Here is an 8691-nt window from a genome sequence, read left to right as displayed (position 1 = left end):
CTTTCTCCACTCCATCTCCAAATCTTCTTCTTATATATACTTATTATTGTTACATACATATGCATTTTTGTTATTGCTATGTACACTGGTTTAGGGCTGATAACTTGGGTTTGAATCCTATATATGATGGTTCATTCCTGGAAAAAAGTGATTCTTCTTCTTTTTTTAATTGATTTTAATTGACCCTACATTTTTCTCTGCTCCCCTCACTACCTCTCCCCTCCCCTTCAACCCTCCCTCAAGGTCCCCATGCTCCCCTATTTACTCAGGAGATCTTGTCTGAGAAAAATAATTTTTATTTAGCGATAAGCCCTTGTGAAATCTCACTGCTTCATCCCCTTCTTGACATCTTCATACTTGGCAACTTTTTCCAGGCAATTCTACAATGGACACATTGGAGGTAGGAACATGGAAGGCCCTGCCCGTGAGCTTCCTGTTCAGTTCTGGGACGACCTTATCCGCAGCCTTGCCAGCACTAGTGGATGCATGGATGATGTCCTGGGCAGCCCCTGGTCATCACGTCATAGCTTCTCACGGGGGTTATTCACAGCATGGATTATGGTCATGAGTCCTTCTAAAATGCCAAAGTTGTCATGGATGACCTTGGCTGAAGGGTCAAGCAGTTGATGGTGCAGGAAGCATTGCTGGCAATCTTGAGTGAATAGTCATACTTCTCATGGTCCATACTCATCACAAACATGGGGGCATTAGCAGAAAGGGTAGAGGTTATGACATTTTTGGCCTCACCCTTCAAGTGCGTCCCAGATTTTTCCATGGTGGTGAAGACACCAGTAGACTCCACAAGATACTTGGCATGAGCATCACTTCACTTGATGCTGGTGGGATCTGACTTCTGAAAGATGATGATGGCCTCTCCATTGCTTTCCATTGATGACAAGGTTCCCAATCTCAGCCTTGACTGTGCCGTTGAAACTTGCCAGGGGTAGAGTGATAGTGAACATGTAGACCATGTAGTTGAGGTCAATGAATGGGTCATTGATTGCAACAATGTCCATTTTACTAGATGTAATGGCAGTCCTGGTAACCAAATGTACAATATGGACAAATCTGCTCACCTTGACCTTCACCATTGCATCGCATCTCAGAAACAATACTGGCACTGTGTGAGAAGGAGAGCCTGTCTCTGAGACAGGGAGGGAGCAGTCTCTGGAACAGGGAGGAGCAGAGAGTTGATTACTGAACCTTCCATTTTAGCTTTTGGAAATTTATATTTTGTATACATATTTGTGTCCATATGTATGTGAGTGTAAGTGTATATATGTTCCACAATCATTCTCTGTGTGGTCATTGAGACAGGGTTTCTGAATTGAACCAGGAGCACACCCTTATCAGAAAGGTTAGCTAGCCAATTGCTGCTGGGATTCCTGGTTTTATCTTTCACATCCTCTGATAACAAGCAATCTTCCAAGCCCAGCTGGTACTTATGTGCTTGCTGAGAATCTAAGAATTCTGGTTCCTATGATTGCACAGCAAATGCTTTACCTGCTCAGCCTTCTTGCTAGGACCAATATTGAGGAAAGAATGTGGAGGTTTATTTGGGGAGAAACTATAATTAGAGAAAAGAAGCTCCCTGGTTCTGCAAAACCCCAAGTAAAGATTTCAAATTCTGTGCTTTGACAAAATTGCTTCCTAGTTTCTCATTCCTGAGTTGAAGAAAGTAACATCAATTTCCTGGAGGTCAAATGAGGTCTTGCATATAAAATTTGCTGTACATTATTTGCATTTAATAAGAATTCAATGAATTATTGCCATTTTGGTTGGAATTGCAATTTCTTATTTTTGAAATTAATTTATTTTGAAAATTTCATTCATGAGCTCTCATGGGTAAACCATCTCCATGCCTCCCTCTCCTACTTCCAACTCCTCCTGTGTTCTTCTCACCTGCTATCAACTTTATGCCTTTCTTTTCTTTATTATTACTGTGAATATACGTATAAAAGTATATACAAGAACATACATAAATACAGTCCAAGTCCATTTAATGTTACTCAAATGTATGTAGGATTAAATATTTGGGATTGGATAAACAATCAGGGAGAGGATGGATTATCCCAGTCTCAGAAGCTATAAATTGCCTATTGCTCTTCTGTTGTGGGAGGGCCGCCTGTTTGTTTTCTGGCTGCCCGACAGCTCAGACCTGAAATAACCACACAGAAACTATATTATTTAACCCATTTCTAATAGTCTGTGTATTGCCACTTGCCTGTGGCTTACCAGGTAAAGTTCCCAGCATCTCTCCCTGGTGGGGCTACATGGCTTCTGTCCCTGACTCTGCCTCCTTTCTCCCAGCATTCAATTTAGTTTTTCCCACCTACCTCTATTCCCTGCGCAGGCTTAAGACAGTTAGTTTCTTTATTAACCAGTGGTATTCACGCATACAGAGGGGAATCCCACATCATTCTTCATCTGTGGGCAAAGCCTTGTGGGAGTTTTCCCATCCATGCTGATATGTCAACTGGTGTTGTCATTGTGATCATCTTGTTTAGGGTGATAATGTTGTTAGATTTCATGAATGCAAATTTTCTGTAATATATAGAAGACACTATCTTACAGAAGATGTCCTGGCCTACTGGCTCTTACAGTCTTTCTGCCCTGCCCCTCTTCTGCAATGTTCCCTGAGCCTTTAGGTATAGTGGTTGTGCTGTTGATGTGCTTGCTGGAGTTGGGGCTCCCCCAAGCAGTTGTAGATCTCTATAATGGTCTCCATATGGAGCAAAAAGAGAGTAACAGTGAGGGAGAGAAAGGGAGGAGGAATTAGTAACAAGAGATGTAGGAGGGTCTTCTGTTTTGTGTTGATTTCATTGGTTAAATAAAGAAACTGCCTTGGCCTTTTGATGGGACAGAAAATTAGGTAGGCAGAGCAGACAGAACAGGATTCTGGGTAGAAGGCAGTGTGGCAGATGCCATGGCTCTCCTCTCTGCGACGGACGCCTGTTAGACTCATCCCAGTAAGCCACAGTCAAGTGGCGATACTCATTATTAGAAATGGGTTGAATCAATATGTAAGAGCTAGCCAATAAGAGGTTAGAACTAATGGGCCAGGCAGTGTTTAGATGAATACAGTTTCTGTGTTATTATTTCCGGGGCTAAGCTAGCTGTGCAGGAGCTGGGTGGGACGAAAAGTAGGCCCGCTCGTCTCATCACTACAAACAAGGATAATTGAAAAGGCCATAGAGAAACATTTTATATCTATTTAAGAATACAAATATATGTAAATACACATGTATGTAGTTTTGAGTGAAGTTATACCATTTGGGATGATATTGATTCCCCCAAGAACTATAAACCATCTACCAAAATTCAAAGTCAGGCATGGGGAAACCTCCCTATAAGTTATCAGGAGCGATGAAGAACCTCCCAGAATAATACAGGCTATCGCTATTGTCCTTGGTTACCTCATAGAACTCCGAGGTTAAGTCTCTATTGCTGAAGATACCACACATCACATCTTAGACAAAGAACTCAGAAGGATTAAGCTGGAACTGATGTGAAAGCCTCCTCCCTGAGGACTAGCTCCCAGCATTGGAAGGTGATACACAACCTGCTGTGAGGGAAAAGTAATCAACTGCCTTATCCAGCTGTGCCGTAGAACCACCTTCCTAAAGCAGTGTACTTCCTAACTGCACACTGAATACTCATCCTTATATCCACAGAGAAGCGTCACTCTCATCCTTCATCAAAGATTGAACTTTGGATGCTTGTGAAGTGTAATTCTTCATAAACACAATAAGCTTGATGAGTATTTACCTAGCATTACATCAGCAGAGAGGAAAGGGGGAATGTGGTCTCCCAATGACCTAGGAGAACAATAGGTGCTTTCCTCTCTTATAATTCCTTTTTAAATATTCCTTTTTTTCAACTGAGGACAGCATATGAATGTATAGATCTTAAAATATCTTGCCTGTTTAAACATAATTTCTTGCAATTAGAATCATACTCCAGCCCGTATTTGAAATGAAGGTGCAGAATGGCTTTGCTGAATAAATGCATCTGTGCTTGATAATAATTGCTTGATAATAACAGGCAGATGATTTGTGAAGTAATGAAAGTGACTGCATATCAGACCTGCTAGGCAAATTCTAGTGTATGAAAGGTATTTATATATATGTGGCATCAATAAAAAGAGAGAAACACTTCAAAATTCCTTGTTAATTCAATAGATAATATTATATATAAAGGGGAAATTCCAGATTTAGTTTGCTATAGAATACAGATTGATATATACATGTTTAACTTGGTTTGCAAGAAAATATAAGCTGCCTGGATATACTCTGAAATCAGAATGCTGTCTCTAAGTCTCCCATAATATTTTTTTTGTTTTTTTTTTCGAGACAGGGTTTCCCTGTAGTTTTTAGAGCCTGTCCTGGAACTAGCTCTTGTAGACCAGGCTGGCCTCGAACTCAGAGATCCTCCTGCCTCTGCCTCCCGAGTGCTGGGATTAAAGGCATGCGCCACCACCGCCCGGCCCATAATATTTCTTGATCAAAGTTCTTTATTTAAATTATGATTTATATATATCATCAGTATCTAGATTGTTTATTGCACAGAATAATTTCCCCTGTTTGTGTCCCTGCTCAGGCTTTATGTCTAAATAAGAATATTTATATGTATATTTATGCATATATCTATGTGAAGATATAATATCTATCTAGCAGGCTAGTGTGCTGTGTGTTTAGAAAATAAAATCTTGATTGCTGATACAGTAGAATTTCTCTTTTCAAAACCTTATTACTTGTGCCTTTGTGACACAGATATCTCATGAAAATTTAAATTTAAACCAGAAAACTGATCATGTATGCCACAGCACACACCTAATTCACTTCTGCGCATGAAGAAACTTTACAAGTAAAGCAAGACATTTTGAGGAGGCAAATACACAATGAATGGCAGAAAATGCCTGACCAAGCTTGTGTTTTGTCTCTCACAATAACCCCATAAATTGAGTTAGGTGTACCCCTGCACAGCAAGGTTCACAGCAGGATGATTTAGGTGGATCAAGGTAGGCTAAGTCAAGGGGTTCGACAGAGATAACCTCAGTGCAGAGTCACATAGGCCTCTAAGGGTTAATCATGGAGTTGCTGAAGTTCCTTAGCTCAGAAGGTAAGGGGAGAAGGGGTGGTCTCAGGACCCCAAGGAAGGCTGTAGGGAAAGATGTCTTGAATGTGGAAGAGGCAAATTTGCATGGAGGGAACAGACTTGATCTCATTTTCCTCCCTCTCATCTTCTGGTGACCTCATAGCTGGACCTGAATGGAAACCACTGGGATATCAGATGATATTACATTTCAGTTTTTTTTTGAGATAGGGTTGTATGGAAGGTGCATATAGGAAGAACCAAAGCTCAGAGAGACTAGATTCCTTGTCAGAAGTCACGCAGACAAAATATTGCACAGCCCAGACTAGAAAACAGATGTAACTCTTGAAAAATTTTATTATTTCTATTATACCAAGTAATACATAATTAATATCAATTATTATTAATAGAAACTTTCCAAGCCCTAAAATTTCAAACAGGATCCAACTATTTGTTCAGTAAAAATGCCACAAAATATTATATAAAAGTCTGTTATTAAGACAGTCGCAGATGCACTTGGTACTGACAAGAAGATAAATTGACTGCAAATTACATAGCTTAAGGCCAAAAAGTTGAGAAATAGACTAATAGTTCCATCTTTTTCATCTTGTGATTGATTTTTATTTACTGCAAATGGCATTATTAAAATTGGGTTTGGAATTGGAAAGATGGCTCAGTGGTTAAAAGCACTTGTTCTTGAAGAAAACCTGGGTTCAATTCCTAGCACCCACAGAGTGGCTCAGAACCATCTGTAACTCCAGATCCAGGGGAGCTTATTCCCTCTTTGTATCTCCATGAAAAACAGGCATATATGTGGTGCACATCAATCAAACAAACAAATAATAGAAAAATTAAAATTGGGGTTAAAGTTTTAGCATGTCATCTCCAGAAGCCATCATTACTTTGTTGAGTTTCTGACCAATAACAGAAGTCTGATTTACATTTTTGTGTGTGTGTCTGCATGTGCATTGTGTGGTATTGTGTGTGTAGTGTTGTGTGTTTGTGGGTGGGGGATTGTATATGTGGAACCTAAGGTTAATATTCGGTTTCTTTCCAAAATTGCTTGCTACCTTTATTTTGAGGTAGAGTCTTTCACTGAACTATTAACTTGGTTGAGTTAATTAGCATATAAGCTTTAAGGATCCATGTGTATTCACCTTCCTGTTAGTGCTACAGTTACCAGAGTATGTTAATATGCCTGTTTGTTTTATTTTGTTTTAACATATGTTCTGGGATATGAACTCAGGTCCTCTTGTTTGCACAGCAGACCCTTTATCCTCTGAGTCATCAACTCAGTCCCATTTTCACATTTTAAAAAATGCTTTCAAATTGCCCAAGGGAAAAATTATTCAGTTTTAAAACTATGTCTTAACTCTACAGGTTATGTATATTTGCCATTATGTATGTTAGTCAGTTGGCATTGGCAAATGGAGTAAAAATGAAAAGGCATGCTCACCATCTGTAGGAACACTAGAAAACAAACCTCATTTTTACAGGTTTATCAGATGCAAAGGATTTTTCCTTAAACACAAGAAATATAATCCATAAATATGAGATAAAAATCATGATTTAGTTCTTCTAGGATAGTGTAGATTTTATTTCACTTAGCTATTAATTGTATAAAAGAAAGTCTTATTGGCTAGTTTTATAGTTATAATCTACCAACTCAATAGAATTACCTATTTTAAAAAAAATGTGAAGCAGTTTTCTAATGTTTATACTTCATAGTTGATTCTGGTTCATTAACTCCATAGGGGGAGGCAGTAGCCTTATCTCCTGTGTGGAAGTCAGTGACTTAGCTTATGGTTAAGTGTCAGCAATGGCAATGGGGAGCTCTGCATGCTGTTTAACAGACTGCCTGAGGGTCAGTAGACAAAGGGTGAGAAAAACATTGGAAATATTTATCAAGTGCTAATAACATGGAACTGCCGACTCTCTGCAGTCCCTTTAATTTCACTCCAGGAATTCAGCCCCACTGTAATTACTGATTTCAACTTTGTGTGGGAAGTCCTTCTGTGTATGTGTTGCTTTACTAGTCAATGAATAAAGAAGCTGCTTTGGCCTGTCATAGGGCAGAATAGAGCTAGGCCGGAAAACTAAACTGAATGCTGGGAGAAAGTAGACAGAGTCAGTGAGATGGCGTGTAACTGCCGCTGGAGAAAAATGACCAGAACTTTGCCAGTAAACCATGAGCCTCATGGTAATATATAAATAATAGAAATGGGTTAATTTAAAATATGAGAACTAGCTAGAAAAATGCTTAAGCTATTGGCCAAACAGTATTGCAAATAATATAGTTTTTGAGTAATTATTTCAAGTCTGAGCTGCTGGGAATGAACCATCAGCCTCCCCCAACAAATTGGTGTCAATGTGTGTGATTACATCCATACAATGTGAGAGAACATTTTTTTTTTTTTTTTTGGATGGGCTCTGCTTGCTTGCCGTGAGTAAGAGTGCTGTGGCTCCTTTAAGAGAGGTCTTCCTGATTCAGAGGTAGCAGAAAAAAAAGTGTGGTTTTGAAACTTCTGCTTCCTGGTCCATGCTACCAGCACAAACTCTGGCACTTTTGGGAGACTGAACACTTGAATGGGAATTCAAATTGTTCTGCAAATTTCTTGGTGGTCGCATGAGCCAAGTAGTTGGGAGAGTTGAGGTGATGAGTGTGGCGCCTATCTCCCACCTGGCAGTCTCAGAGTCAGTGAACATGCCTCCGCCATGTTGGACTGGGTGGAACAAGCAGGCAGGAGCATGGAGTTGGTCCTGGCCACACCTGCTTAGCATTAAAAAAAGGCACTTCTGGTCAGAAAATAATTATAGATACACAGTAAAGACAAATTTAGATAAAAGGAAAAGATCTCTAAATGGATCACAGAGTTGGATAAATGTACTTAGGCTTGAGAGAGAGAGAAGAAAAAGAGTATAGAGAGCTATAAAAAGAAGTAAATCATTTTAAAAAATAAAACAAAGTCTTAAAAAACAGAGTACAGACAGTCATATATTAAATGCGTAAAGAAAAAAAGCACACATTGTAAGCAACTTCCAAAACTCTAGAATTCTAAAACTCCAGAACTCTTTGATTGAATATATACAGAGAGTCTGGATTATGCATACTATTGTGTTTTCTTTGAATTTTTTGACTGAAGAGAGACATTTGATTCTGGGGATTGCTAAGCTAAACCATTATATATCTTGACTTCAAAATTTGGGTTTAAGGATATGTTGCTTTGGAAAAGAGGTTCTGCTTTTATTTCCATAGAAGATGAGAACCCGTGGAATCCTTCCAGAAATATGTGGTTTGATAGGGCAAGACCACCCAAAAGATCTCCATGAAAACTCCCAAAAAGAAAATACTTAGCACAACAAAAAGCAGGAAGCAGTTTGGAGAGAACTATGCCCCAAATCCCTAAGTGGTTGTTTATAAATGTTTGTTTACATTTAAAAAAGGAGGCTGACCAAGGAGCCAAGGACAATGGCGATGGGCTTGGTCTCTACGACATGTATGGGCTCTGTGTGAGACTTGTCAGTTTGGTTGCTCACCTTCCTGGACCTGGAGGGAGTTGGGAGGACCTTGGACTCAACATAGTGTAGAGAACCCTG

The 8691-nt window shown here is 39.4% G+C and overlaps 1 pseudogene; it reads right to left on the bottom strand.

Annotated features, from left to right (window-relative positions):
* Window positions 1-323: 323 nt before the first annotated feature.
* LOC119821705 lies at window positions 324-1091 on the bottom strand (annotated as a pseudogene).
* Between the last annotated feature and the right edge of the window lie 7600 nt (window positions 1092-8691).

The sequence above is a fragment of the Arvicola amphibius genome, chromosome 8 (assembly GCF_903992535.2).
Source record: "Arvicola amphibius chromosome 8, mArvAmp1.2, whole genome shotgun sequence".
Lineage (NCBI taxonomy): Eukaryota > Metazoa > Chordata > Mammalia > Rodentia > Cricetidae > Arvicola > Arvicola amphibius.
Note: the sequence above shows the minus strand (reverse complement) of the source record. Positions and strands in the feature narration are given on the sequence as shown.